The sequence below is a fragment of the Panthera tigris genome, chromosome A3, assembly GCF_018350195.1.
Source record: "Panthera tigris isolate Pti1 chromosome A3, P.tigris_Pti1_mat1.1, whole genome shotgun sequence".
Classification (NCBI taxonomy): Eukaryota; Metazoa; Chordata; class Mammalia; order Carnivora; family Felidae; genus Panthera; species Panthera tigris.
The window spans coordinates 43,682,572-43,696,564 of record NC_056662.1 but is presented as its reverse complement, the minus strand read 5'-3'; positions in this window follow the sequence as shown (position 1 = coordinate 43,696,564).

Genomic DNA, 13,993 nt, shown 5'->3' with positions numbered 1-13,993 from the left:
TGGGGCAAATAGATGATGGTGGAAGTGAAAATCTTGCCCTAATAAACAACTGTGCTTAAGCCTCTTTCTTATTTCTGTAAATCAGCTCAAGTCTGCTTGCCTTCATGCCAAAGATAGGTGGGAAATTATATAATAATTAGATAAATTTTGGACTGTCCACTTGATCATCCCAGATAGTGAAATAAGATCATCAGTGTCCCAATATATTTCAATTCAACCACTGTCTGAAACTTGTTTTAGCACAACCTAAACCCACAGTACTGGTGCCCTGTCCCTGGCTCCTTTCACCCATACTTAATGCCATGTATTGCCTCCAAGGCTTTTCAGAACCACTCAGACTTATACAGTCAATAGACTTATGGAGGTCAGAGCTGCACTGGATTTCAGAGAGCCTGTTTCTACAGATGAGAACCCAGGTGAGCATCCAGACAGCCTTAGTAACTCACCTAAGTTTACACCCCTTGTTGGTACACAGTGCAGCACCATAACTCTGACCTCTCCAGCCAAAGAATGACATTCTTTCCATGGGAACTCAAAGCTATTATTTTACTTTGCAAGGACCCTATTGGTTACTATCAACATTTGATCAGTCAAGTTCAGAACCAGTGGTTTTGCCACTGATCTCCTACTAGCCCAATGTGGGTTCTTTGGAAAAGTATCTGTGTAATTTTGCCAATTATGCATGAAGCCACATTTTCTGACAGAGACAATAAGCCATTCATTGGGGGAATTAAACTAATGTATCATTTTATATTCATAGCTATCCCCGGGACTATATGTGGTATTTTGTCCACAATATTAATTGCTCTAACCTTCAGAGAACATAAAACAGATTAAAGTTTTAAAACATCTATAAAAACAAAATTTGCTAAACATTCTAAAAACCAATTCAATTGAAGTCCAGGAAGAAAAAGATGTGAGGGATTTAAACAATTTTTTTTCTGTTTTCACAGCATAAAACAAGAAATCTGGGGTTGTATGGACCTTGTTGAGAGCCAGGAAGAGGCTGGCTGTATAATATACATGATCCCAAATGCTAAGGTACCATTTCTATTGGAGTTGTGTTTTGCACTGATTATTAGTGTGGTTTGGTCCCCCTTGAAAGACATGATCGTTTTATGGGCCAATCACTCAAAGAAGGAAACTAGAGAGAGGATCTACCCACTGTCTCCTGCTTTTAATCTCTTGGCTTTGAGGATACATCCAGGTGTGTGGGACTCAGTTATGGGAGCTAAGATGGTATCTACCATTTAGGGATACAAAGGCATCTTTGGGAATCTCATGAAAGTTGTGGACTCTATTCCCAGAAAAAATTCTTAGGCGCACAAACAAATATTCAATTGCAATTTCAAAGCACTGATAGCCCTTGCTGAAATTCATCCATGGACTTCTCAACGTCCACTCAGGATCTGAGGTAGCAGAAAGCTGGGGCCTAAGAGGAATGTATCCCCTGCATTGCAAAAATCAAACAAAACAAAACAAGAAAACGCTGTACTTTATAGCCATATTATTTAACCTGTGGTTCCTTTCAGTGTATAGTTCCATTCTGTAATCCACAAAACTTTAGGGAAGTTCTGCTGAGTGTCAGACTTTTTCAATTATATGACTAAGGAGAAGAGCTGTGTCCCTACTCAGGCCAGAACATGAGTAAGAAATCTTCAAGAAGGTGACATTTGAAAGGACAAGATCTGGACTATGTGATCCAGTTACCCCACACATGAAGGATATTCTGCCTGTATAATGTGGGTTTCAATTTTCTATATAGGAACGGGCACATGTTTTACAGTTGGCTATGAAACCCCACGATGCTGGTGAAGATATTTTGACAGTACAACCCAATCATCAGCGGCTGCAAGGTCATCCTTGTAGTTTGTTCTTGCCTTCCTGAATGATCTGCTTGTCATGCAGGGAGATCTACCTTTGCTTCAGGATCTGGTTTCAGTCTTGATCAAACAGAGTAAAAAGAAGCTAATGTTAAGCTAGAAAAAGACAAATACTGAACAGTATCACTTATATGTGGAATATAAAAAGAAAAAAAAAGTTGAACTCATTGAAACAGAGAGTAGAAAGGTGGTTATCAGAACATTGGGAGTGGAGGAAATGGGGAGATGTTGGCCAAAGAGTATAAAATTTCAATTATGAGATGCATATGTTCTGGGGATCTAACATACAGCAGAGTGACTACAGTAATAATAATGTACTGTGTACTGAAAATTGGTTAAGATGGTAGGTTTTAAATATTCTCACAACAAAAAAAGATAATTATGTGAAGTGATGGGTGTGTCAATTAACTTGATTGTGGTAATCATTTCACAATGTTTACATGTATCAAACCATCACATTATATACTTTCAATATATACAATTTTGCAATTATACTTCAGTAAAGGTGGGGGTAAGAAGCGGATGTCATTGAGAAAGCCTCCCCACCTCAGAAAGTCCACTCTTCATCTTGATCTAGCTTCTGAGTAGCAGCATCCTGAATTAGTTACTCTCATCTCTTGGATCTGAGGGGTGGAACTGAGTCACCTGAAAAGCTTCTACTCAAGGAGGAAGTATCTTCCTGCAGTTTGTTCTCAGGGTAGGTACAGTATGCTGAATATCAGAAAAGTATATGAAAGCTGGGGACCCAGAGTGATCTAGCAGAGGTGACAACCGGTCCATGGGCACCCCCACCAGGATGGATGGGAGGTGGTGAGATTTAGAAGCGGTTGGCACCAGAAGGGCCTAGACTTGGGTTCAAAGGAAGGCTATAATATCTGGCAGGGATCCTGTAAAAGCAGAGCTGGTTTCTAGGACTTAGAGGGTGCGAGGGTACAAGTTAGGTCACCATGCAAGGACTCCAGGACAGGAGACATGGCAGGATCTATCATAAGAACTTATGTGCACAGAGGCTCTGGGTTACAAACAAGAAGGGCAGACACAAGGTAAATTTGAGAACAAGCCCAGAAATGTAAAAGGAGTTGGTGAATCCCTCATGGGAACAAAGGAAGAGAGAGACAAAGCAAAGAGGCAGGAACCACATCATGAGAGAGACAAGGAAATGAAACTCTTATCAGTGCAAGTAAACTGTGGGTGGCTGAGTCCCAAAACTAGACTATCCCATGTATAACATCATCCTTAACAAATACTCCTGGTTCCAGAAAAGTTCAAGACCACATGATGGTCTTAACACAAGCCTTACCTGATATATGAACCAACATCAGACATTAGTCACAAAAATCAGAGGGCAATAAAGTGTGTTCAACCTCAAGATCCCATTCAAGTGTGGATGTCTCTGAGATTCCTGGGATCAATAAACATCATTGCATTTACTAAGTCTACCCTCCAACCAAAACCCAAATTTTGAGTTTTGAAGCAATTTCTAATAAAAGAAATCTATATTTGACTCACCTTCCCACCAGAAAAAATAGAGTGAACATCTGTAGGGTCCCAGGTGTCAAGAACTCTGCAAGGCCTTATGAAATACTGACACTCAGAATAAATAATATCCTTGCCTTTGTATCTGATATTACACCTCAGACTCTATTGGCCTCTGCTTAGAAGTCACTCCACATGTGACTTAATCTTCTAGAGACCTTTGGGGGAACCCAGAGTTCCCCAAATGGGGGAACTCATTTGTCTATGAGGTAGACAAATGGATCCTGGAAATGTCGAATATGGACACTCTACTTCTGATGATGGAAATCACACCTATAGGTTGTTTCATTGGCTATCCTCCATGCAAACTCCTCAAAAGGACATTCAGTCTCCACTCACATGAAACTCCCCTGAGCCTTTCTCACAGGGATTATCAAGTTTTAAAGGAAATCGAATCTGTTTGCATCCTCAGCAAACCTGTCCTCTCTAAATTGACCTGATTTTTCATGGAGGTTAATCTCCAACAGGCTACAGCTATAATTGGATCCACGTTAATACTTCCTTTTCCTCTTAATCTTCTTTGTGAAAGATACACTTGCCATTATGGAAAACATTTGATTGTGCTTTCTGACCCATGCCTGAAGGTGGAAATTCAATATGAGAACCCCTTACTTCTCAGTTCCTTTGAAGATCTGCTCAGCAGATGAAGGCTTTGTGAGTGGCTGGCTCCAGCTTTTACATATTTGGCATTGAATTTCACCTAGTGCTATGGCACCAATGGCTATATAAGCATTTATAAGAAAAAGCAAATGAAACTGTAAACAAATGAGACAAATGGATTCAAAATAGGGAACGTCCATTCGAGAGGAATTTGCAGAATTTTAAACTTAACTCAGGGTTTTACTTTATTTTTTCTAATCTTGCTCCATGTAGAAACTTTTAAAAGTACTACAGAAAAGTGTGTGGTGGGGGAAGAGAATGCACCAAAAAAAGAAGTTTCTCATAATTCTACCATCCAGAATCAATACAGTTCCTTTTGACCTATGTCTTCCTCCATCATGTTTTCATGCATTTTGAACCCAGTGGAGATGAAATTCTATATAGCATTCACCATCTTGGAATATTTATGTAATAAGCAATTCCCTACGTAATTAAAAGTAAAACTTAAACATTATTCTTAAGGAATCCCATAATATTCTACTGCAGGAATGTTCCATGATCTACTTAATCATTACTTTAATGACACATGTTTACATTTTCAACTTCTCACTCTTGTAAATAACCCTGCAGCTGCCATTTTTGGATCTTTGGCCATAAATCCGGGCTGTGCTTAGGATTATCCCTTCAGGAAAGATTCTTAGGAAGAAACATATATGGTCAAAGGAAATGGACTTTTTTCCAGGCCCTGACACATGTTGTGAAACTGCTGAGCTGTTTGCTTTGGAAATAAACAGTTAAAGCAAGCAGCCTAAGTACCTCAAATGTAATAGGTTCATTCAGCTGTCTGTTATACAAGCAGGAAGACAGGATCCTACTGCCCATCCCATGAGGTGAATCAGTGAGACACAGAAATTACTCAATAACAGAAGCTATAATTATACCTTCCTGTATTTTCCAAGTTTTATACAGAAAATTTATAAACCATAAAATGGTTGTGAATTTTTAGAGTTGCACAGTAAGGCTGTTGCCCACTGCTTCTCAGGCAATAGTAGGAGAAGCATCATTGCTCATCTCTTTATAGTATACAGTTTGTGCAGTTTATAAAGCCCTCTCCAGAGCATTTCTTTAAGCGATCCTCTCCAAAGTGCTTAAGCTAGGCAGCTCAGGTGTTATCATCCCCATTGTACAGATGAAAAAACTGGGCTTCCCCAAATTTAAGTACCTTACTGAAGAAGTGGACAAGAAAGCCTTGTGGACAATCAAAGCTAAAAGAGTTGACGTTATTTGTTTTCAACTCCTTTTACTTAACCTTTCTCTTGCTCTTGTTTATATGAAGTTTATATGCTGCTATGGAAACAGAGCCTGGGTAGCCACGAGCATAGTACAAAACTGAAGACAGAAAGAACAAGTGCATATCTGCTTAATGTCCCACTTGAGTGTTGCCTGGTGAGGAACCAGCTACATTCCTGATATTTCTTTCTTTGAGTCTGAATAACATGTGAGTGAGCTGCTTTGTATAATATATTGTTTGTTCAGGGAGAAGCAGTTGTTGGTATTAGGGCAATGGTTGCCAGTACTTAGATATAAGACGGCCTGGGGCAGGGGCAATGGTTTATTGTTGTCCATTATCCACGGGGATCCCAGAATTATGGTGTAAAGTGTCTATCATCTCAGGTACTTTAAACATCATGATACTTAAAACGTGTACAGCCCTCTCAACTACTTCAGAGATAACTTGTTACATTTTGGTCCTCATAGCTACCTAAGGTTGTTGTTATTATCTTCATCCACAGAGAGCAAATTGAGGCATTATGTATCAGAAACTAGCTAGATGCTCTCCCTGAGTGCTCAAGAAGACTATCTTTCCCAGACTCCTTTGCAGTTAGGATGGGGCCATATGTTTGGGTCTTGGCCAGGGGATTGTGGGCAGAAGTAATAGAACTTACTGAAGGCCAAACTATGCAATTTCCTTTGTGATCCTCTACACTCTCTTTCTTCATAGGCCAGTTAAATGAAGAGGATACAGTAAAGGATTCCAAGAAGGCTATTGAAGGCAGAAGAGCCATCATAGGAAAGGAAACTGGATCCCTGAATCATGATGTGGAGGAAAGCCACCAGCTCCTCCTTGAACTGTAATACAAGTGAGAAACAAACACTGATGATGTAAAGTTGTAAGATGTGAAATTTTTTTGCTTTTGCTGCTTTGCCTAACCTAGCATACTCATACAAAATGACTGACTCAAGAATATCTACAAATGACACTCAGGCTATAGCATTCTCCTGTAACTTCTGTTGTGTTGCCCTTAAATAGAATCAGGAAAGTTTGTCTCCAATTTTTTTGCAACTCATCTCTGCTTTGTGCTGGAGTGGCCTAAAGCTGGAGGCTGGAATACTCTTTCAGTCTCACACATTTCTGGAAGTTGATGCTAGATGTTGGCCCAGACTAGGCCTATAGGCCAGAAAACCTAAACATGGCTTCTCCATGTGGTCTCTCTTGGTGACTGCTCCATGAGTGAGCATCCCAAAGGACAAGATGGGAGTTGTATCACTTTTTCTTTTTAAAGAGAGAGGGGGTTGCAGAGAGAGAGGGAGTGATAGAATCCCAAGAAGACTCTGCACAGTCAGCACAGATCCTGATGAAGGGCTTGAACTCACAAATTGTGAGATCACAACCTGAGCCAAAATCAAGAGTCGAATGCTTAACCAACTGAGCCACCCAGGTGCCCTGAAGTTGTATCACTTTTAATGATCTAACCTTGATTGTGACTTAGTGTCACTCCCAACATAGTCACAAACCCACCCAGATTCAAAGTAACATATCATAAATCCCACCTCTCAGTGGGAGGTATATCAGGGGCATCTAAGGGTTGCAGTTATCTTAGAAAATACAACAGGCATTATGTAGCTAACCAAGATACACACTGATAAGGAAAGGCCTGGCACAGAGTGTTTGGTCATACCCCCCCAACCATTTTTAATGTTTATTTATTTTGAGGGAGAGAGAGAAAGCTGAGGATGGGCAGAGAGAGAGAGAGAGAGAGAGAGAGAATCCCAAGCAGGCTCCGTGCTGTCAGCACAGAGCGCGATTCGGGGCTTAATATCACAAACCACAAGATCATGATCTGAGCCAAAATCAAGAGTCAGATGCTTAAACAAGAGCCACCCAGGTGCCCCACATTTCTCCGTGTGTGTGTGTGTGTGTGTATGTGTGTGTGTGTTTAAAAAATTTCTGTAAATATTCACAAGAAACAGTTGACAATAATTTCCTCCAAGGAATGAGACTGGAAATCCGGGATGGAAGAGCCTGATTTTCTTTGCATACCTTTTTACTGTTTGAATTATTTACCATGTGCTTGTGTTATTTTCATAATACTAAACAGAATTTTAAAGGGATGAATGGGTATATTCGGAGTTGATTATACACAGTTTGCTTTTTTCTCTGTTGAAATCATTAGATTCTTTTGGACGCCAACCAAATGATGCAAATGAGGAAAAGAGAATTTTTTTATATTCAATCAAGACGTCAATTTTCATTTTGTACTCACTAGATGACAATTTGGCAAAATCAGAATCACATCTGTACATGCAAGGAATTCTTCATTTCTCTACATCAGTGGTTACCCATTCTGGCTGCTGCACATTCCAGTCACCTGGTGAGCTTTATAAAACAAGATTCTGAGGCACCTGGGTGGCTCAGTGGGTTAAGCATCTGACCCTTGATTTCAGCTCAGGTCATGATCTCACAGTGGTGAGACTGAACATCCTGTTGGGCTTCGTGCTGGGCTTGGAGGCTAAGATACTCTCTCTCCTCTGCCCCTCCCCCACACATGTGCACACTCTCTCTCAAAACAAAAACAAAACCAAAAACAAACCCACAAAACAACAAGATTCCAAGGCCCTACTTCTGACCTACTAACTCACAGCCTCTGAGGTAGGCACCCAGGAATTTAGCGGAAAGATCTCCCACATGATTCTGATATCATCAATCCAGCCCTGGGAGTTTGAACTTGGCTTTGGAAAGAAAACAATTGGTGGCTCTGCTTGTAGGTGGAGATCCACAGGGATGCCAGCCTGGCTATTCCAGATGTGGACCACCTGAGCTTGTTAGGGATACAGATTCTCAGGTCCTATCCCAAAGCTACCAAATTAGAATCTACATTTTAGAAACATCCCTAGGTGAATCCTGGGCATGTGAAAGTTTGTGCAGTACTGTTCAAAAGGATATAATCCCAAGAACAGGGAACAAAACAGACAAAAAGCCCCAACTTCATGAAGTTTATTTCACTTGTGGATTTTTTTTTTCAACAAATACAACACAGTATTGTAAATGCATTTTCTCTTCCTTATGCTTTTTAAAGATATCCAGTTCTTCTTGAAATATAATTGACATATAACAGTGTATTAGTTTTAAATATAAAATATAATGACTTTATATATGTCCTTATGATTTTCTTAATAATATTTTCTTCTTTTTTCCAGCTGCCTTTATTCTAAGAATACCATATAATACATATAACATACAAAGTATGTGTTAATTGATTACTGATGTTACCAGTAAGGCTTTGGGTCAATAGTAAGTTATTACTTAGGTTTCTCGGGAGTCTAAAGTTATACACAGATTTTCAACTGCATAGCAGGTTGCTCACCCCTGTGTTGTTCAACAGTAAATTGTGATTATATATATGAAAAATGGATAATTTTCAAAGCAAGTGACCAGTAGATTGTTTGCCTTAAATTTAAAAACAGCATGTTAAATGTTGATCAGTGCCAGGGAAGAGGAAGGGAGAGTGTGGGGGATAAATTTGAACCTTCAGAGCAGAAAAGACCTCACTGAAATAAAATCCTGAAGGAAGGAAAGAGAACTCCCAGCAGAGGGAACAGCCAGTGCAAAGCCTCTTCCAGGGAGAGTGAGCCAGGAAAGGGGGCAGAGAAGTAACTGAGGAATTGTAAAGACTGTCTTTTATCCAGACTGGGATGGGGAGCCTGGGGAAGCTTTGAGGAGCAGTGACATGATCTAACCTACATTGTGAAAGGATCCCTCTGGCTGCTGATTTGAAAATACACTGTGGGGGCAGCCATAGAAAGAGGTAGCCCAGTCACAAAGCTATTGCAATAATCCAGGGGAGAGAAGATGGCCCAGAGCAGGGGGCAGCAGAGGGGTTTGTGAGTATAGGTCAAATGCCCACATCCTGCTCTAAACTGGCCATTTGTGACAGCCCCCTTTCCTACCTCTAGGAGTTCAGAACAAAGCTGATGTTATCTATGTCATAGGGGAAAAGCTATACAAAGTAGTAGTCTTGCAGGTAAGCTAAAGTTGTGTCTCATTTGCCCATGTTTGCAACAGAGCCTGCTGCTTATGAAGGTACTGTCCGACTGTGTCATTCAAAAAGATTAATGTGCCATGTTGTTTCATTGTTCTATAAAAAGCACTGTAATGGTCACCAATGGGGGGAAATTAGAGTCCCTGCAAAGCATGGAAGTCATTAAAAACACAGCTTAGTTTCCAGCAAGGTTTGGAAGAAGACACTGGGTGACTCACATGCAATTTCTCTTTTCACTCATTCACAAACTGAATGATTACTATTCATCTTTATCAGCAAGGATAATTAAGTAGTATAATTCCAGTGGGGAGCAGGCCTGGAGGAGAAAGTAGAAGGAAGAAGAGAATGGAGGAAGCATCTTCATTAAGTTCTACCTACCATTACATAGAGCATCTCGCTGCCCACACAAAGTCATTAAAAAACCATTCCTGTCAGGTTCACCTTAGTCCAGACTCTAAATATTCCAATCACCACAGTACATCCTGGTAATCACTAGTCTGCTCTTTCTGAGCACTCTGAAGTTGGTGCAATGAGTCAACAGGAAGAGCTCTTCCAGAAAGACCACAGGAATAAACAGATACCAAAGAGCCAGCCACCATTTTGAAGGAATGGGAAGGCATGTCCGTTTGCCAAAGTGACATGGAGTGAGGCTGCCCACGACAAGGGGAAAGCACAGACCTCATTTCACAACAACCTTAATTTCATAGATTCATAGATGCTTACAAATGGACCGATTCTACTCATTCACTTTACCCACTGATAAAGAAAGTAAAGCCCTGGGCACGTTGAGTGACTTATTCAAGGTTACACAACAGAGTGGTATCTGAATAGCAAATTAAACACAGAGCCACCTGCCTCACAGCACAAAGTTGATCTTGTGTCTTAACAGTCAGAGCTAGCTTCATTAGGTGCTAATTAGGAGCTCCCTACTCTATTATCTGTCAAAATCAGTGCTTCCCTGGGGAATCATAAATACTAATCCCAATACCTAATGTTACAGCTTTAGTTTCTATCAAGAGGTATTATGAAAAAATTGTTTATGATATCCAGGTTCCCATCCTTTTTCTCTGACACAGTCTTCCCTTCTTCCCTTAGGGCAAGCAGAGTTTGTCTTCTGTTCAGCTTGCTTTACCTTCCTCAAGAGCACTGGCTTACTCTGATTCTATTATCCTTGTTCTTCCATTTCTCTGCTTTCCAACTCTGCTGGTGAGGGCTCATGTGACAAGAGATGAAAGGAGGGGCTAGGGTCTCTCCTAAATAAATATTCCATTTGTCCCCACTGCACTGACAAAGTCTCTCCTTGACAAAACTTCAGTCAGGCTCTTCTGAGCCCTCTTCTGAATTAGGTCTCAACATTGGCCCCTGTCCTTACCTGGGCCTTCATAGCCTAGTCTTAGCAAGAATCTTGATATCAGATCACCCTGGCCTGTCTTCAGTGAGAATTGCCCTGCCCTTGACTTTTCCTTTTAGTAATTCTCCACCTATTGACCCCTCTCATTCTACTCATTGGTGATAAACTGCCACCTGTCCTTGCTGTATTCAGAGTTAAGTCCAATCTCTGTCCACTATTGCCTCCTTGGCAACAGCCTTGTCACCTACTACAAAATCCGAGTAAAGTCTTCTCTACCATTTAAAAACAAGTGTCAGAATAACTTTTTATTTTAATGTTTTATTTATTTTTGAGACAGATGGAGACAGAGCGTGAGCAGGGGAGGGGCAGAGAGAGAGGGAAACACAGAATCTGAAGCAGGCTCCAGGCTCTGAGCTGTCAGCACAGAGCCCGACATGGGGTTCGAACTCACAGACCACGAGATCATAACCTGAGCTGAAGTCAGACGCTCAACCGACTGAGCCACCCAGGCACCCCTAACTTTTTTCTTTAACAGCATATGCATGAGGGGGAGGTTGAAAGTAAATACAACAAATTTTGAATAATGATTATCTCTGAGTGATATCTGACTTTATGCTTTTTGGAACCTTCAAAATTTATTGTACATGAGTACAACAAATTGTTTCTTGCAATAAAAAAAAAATGAGATGGGAGCATTATCATGTACAGTTTGAGAAAGCCAATGGCCATAGCTGTCAAATATTTTTAAGATTATATTTAGCTTCAGCAGAAAGAGAAATCAAGGAATCAATCCCATTTACAACTGCACCAAAAAAAATAAGATACTCAGGAGTAAACTAACCAAAGAGGTAAAATATCTGTACACTGAAAACTATAGAATGTTTATGAAAGAAATTGAAGAAGACACAAAGAAATGGAAAAACACTCCATGCCCATAAATTGGAAGAACAAACATTGTTAAAATGTCTGTACTACCCAAAGCACTCTACACATTCAGTGCACTCCCTATCAAAATACCACCAGCATTTTTCATAGAGCTAGAACAAACAATCCTAAAATGTGTATGGAACCAGAAAAGACCTCAAATAGCCAAAATAATGTTGAAAAAGAAAACGAAAGCAGGAGGCATCACAATTATGGACTTTAAGCTGTATTATAAAGCTGTAATCAAGATAGTATGGTACTGGAACAAAAACAGACATATAGATGAATACAACAGAATAGGGAACCCAGAGATGGCCCCACAAATGTATGGGCAACTAATCTTTGGCAAAGCAGGAAAGAATATCCAATGGAAAAAAGGCAGTCTCTTTACCAAATGGTATTGGGAAAACTGGACGCCAACATGCAGAAGAATGAATCTGGACCACTTTCTTACACCATACACAAAAATAAATTTGAAATGGATGAAAGACCTAAACATAAGACAGGAAACCATCAAATCCCAGAGGAGAAAACAGGCAACAACTTCTTTGATCTCGGCCACACCAACTTCTTACTAGACATGCCTCCAGAGGCAAGGGAAACAGAAACAAAAATGAACTATTGGGACCTCATCAAGAGAAAAGACTTCTACACAGTGAAGGGAACAATCAACAAAACTAAAAGGCAACTAATGGAATGGGAGAAGATATTTGCAAATGACATATCAGATACAGGATTAGTATGCAAAAGCTCTAAAGAATTTGTCAAACTCAACACCCATAAAATCAAATAATCCAGCAAAAAATGTGTATAAGACATAAACAGACACTTTTCCAAAGAATGCATCCAGATGGCTAACAGATAAATGAAAAGATGTTCTATGTTGTTCATCATCCGGGAAATACAAATCAAAACCACAATGAGATACCACCTACACCTGTCAGAATGGCTAAAATTAACAACTCAGGAAACAACAGACATTAGTGAGGATGCAGAGAAAGGGGAAGCCTTTTGCACTGCTGGTGGGAATGCAAACTGGTGCAGCCACTTGAATACAGTAAGGAAGTTCCTCAAAAAGTCAAAAGTAGAACTACCTATGATTTAGCAATTGCACTACTAGGTATTTATTCAAAGGATACAAAACTGCTGATTCGAAGGGGCACATGGACCCCCAGTGTTTATAGCAGTGCTATCAACAATAGCCAAGTTATGGAGAGAGCCCACATGTCCATAAACTGATGAATGGATAAAGAAGATGTGGTATCTATATAGAGTGGAATATTATAAGGTGATCAAAAGAATGAAATCTTGCCATTTGCAACAGTGTGGATGGAACTAGAGTGTATTATGCTAAGCAAAAGAAGTCAGAGAAAGACAAATATCATATGATTTCACTCATATATGGAATTTAAGAAATAAAATTCTTAAACAGAGTGGGGGGGGAGGGAAAATAAAATAAGATAAAAACAGAGGGAGGCAAACCATAAGAGATTCTTAAATACAGAGAAAAAAACTGAGGGTTGTTGGAGGGGAGGTGGGTGGGGGAGGGGCTAAATGGGTGATAGGCATTAAGGAGGGCACTTGCTGGGTTGAGAACTGGGTATTACATGTAAGTGATAAGTCACTAAATTCTATTCCTGAAACCAATACTACACTATATGTTAACTAACTTGAATTTAAATTTTTTTAAAAAGATTATTTTTAGCTTCTTAAAATAAACGCTATTTTTTTTAATAGAGCAAGTAATGCCCTGCCTGCATAAACCTTGCTCTAAGTATATGGGCTTCCTTGCTATTTCTCAGACATGCCAAGCCCACTCCTAGCTCTGGGTCTTTGCCCTTTGTTCCCCCAGATACCTGTGCAACTCCTTCCCTCACCTCCAAGGCCTTCTCAGATCTCACCTTCTCAGTGAGGCTCACCACAGTGACCTTATTTAATTTTGAAGCCTGTTCCTCACTTTCACCCCTGCTGTAAATACTTCTGATTCTCCTAATGAGATTCAGGGCACCCTACGCCATAATATGGCACCTTCACATCTTGAATATTTTAAGCTAACGTAGTTTAAGGAAACATAGAAGCAGGAAGGTCACCCTGAATTTCTCCCCACCCTTCTCCACTGAAACGATAATAAACTCTCACTTGAGAGGTGCCCTCCCTACAACCCAGAGGAATAGCATTCTTTTTTTTAATATACTTTATTGTCAAATTGGCTTCCATACAACCCCCAGTGCAAAGAGCAATCTTATCTCCAAAGACAAAGGGTTGGCAAGAAGCATCTGAATTTAGCAATGTTTCCCCCAGTTTACTATGCTTAGCTCATACTCTTTAACCTCCCATATTCCTCCATGACCATCCACTCTTCATCAAACCAAGCATAA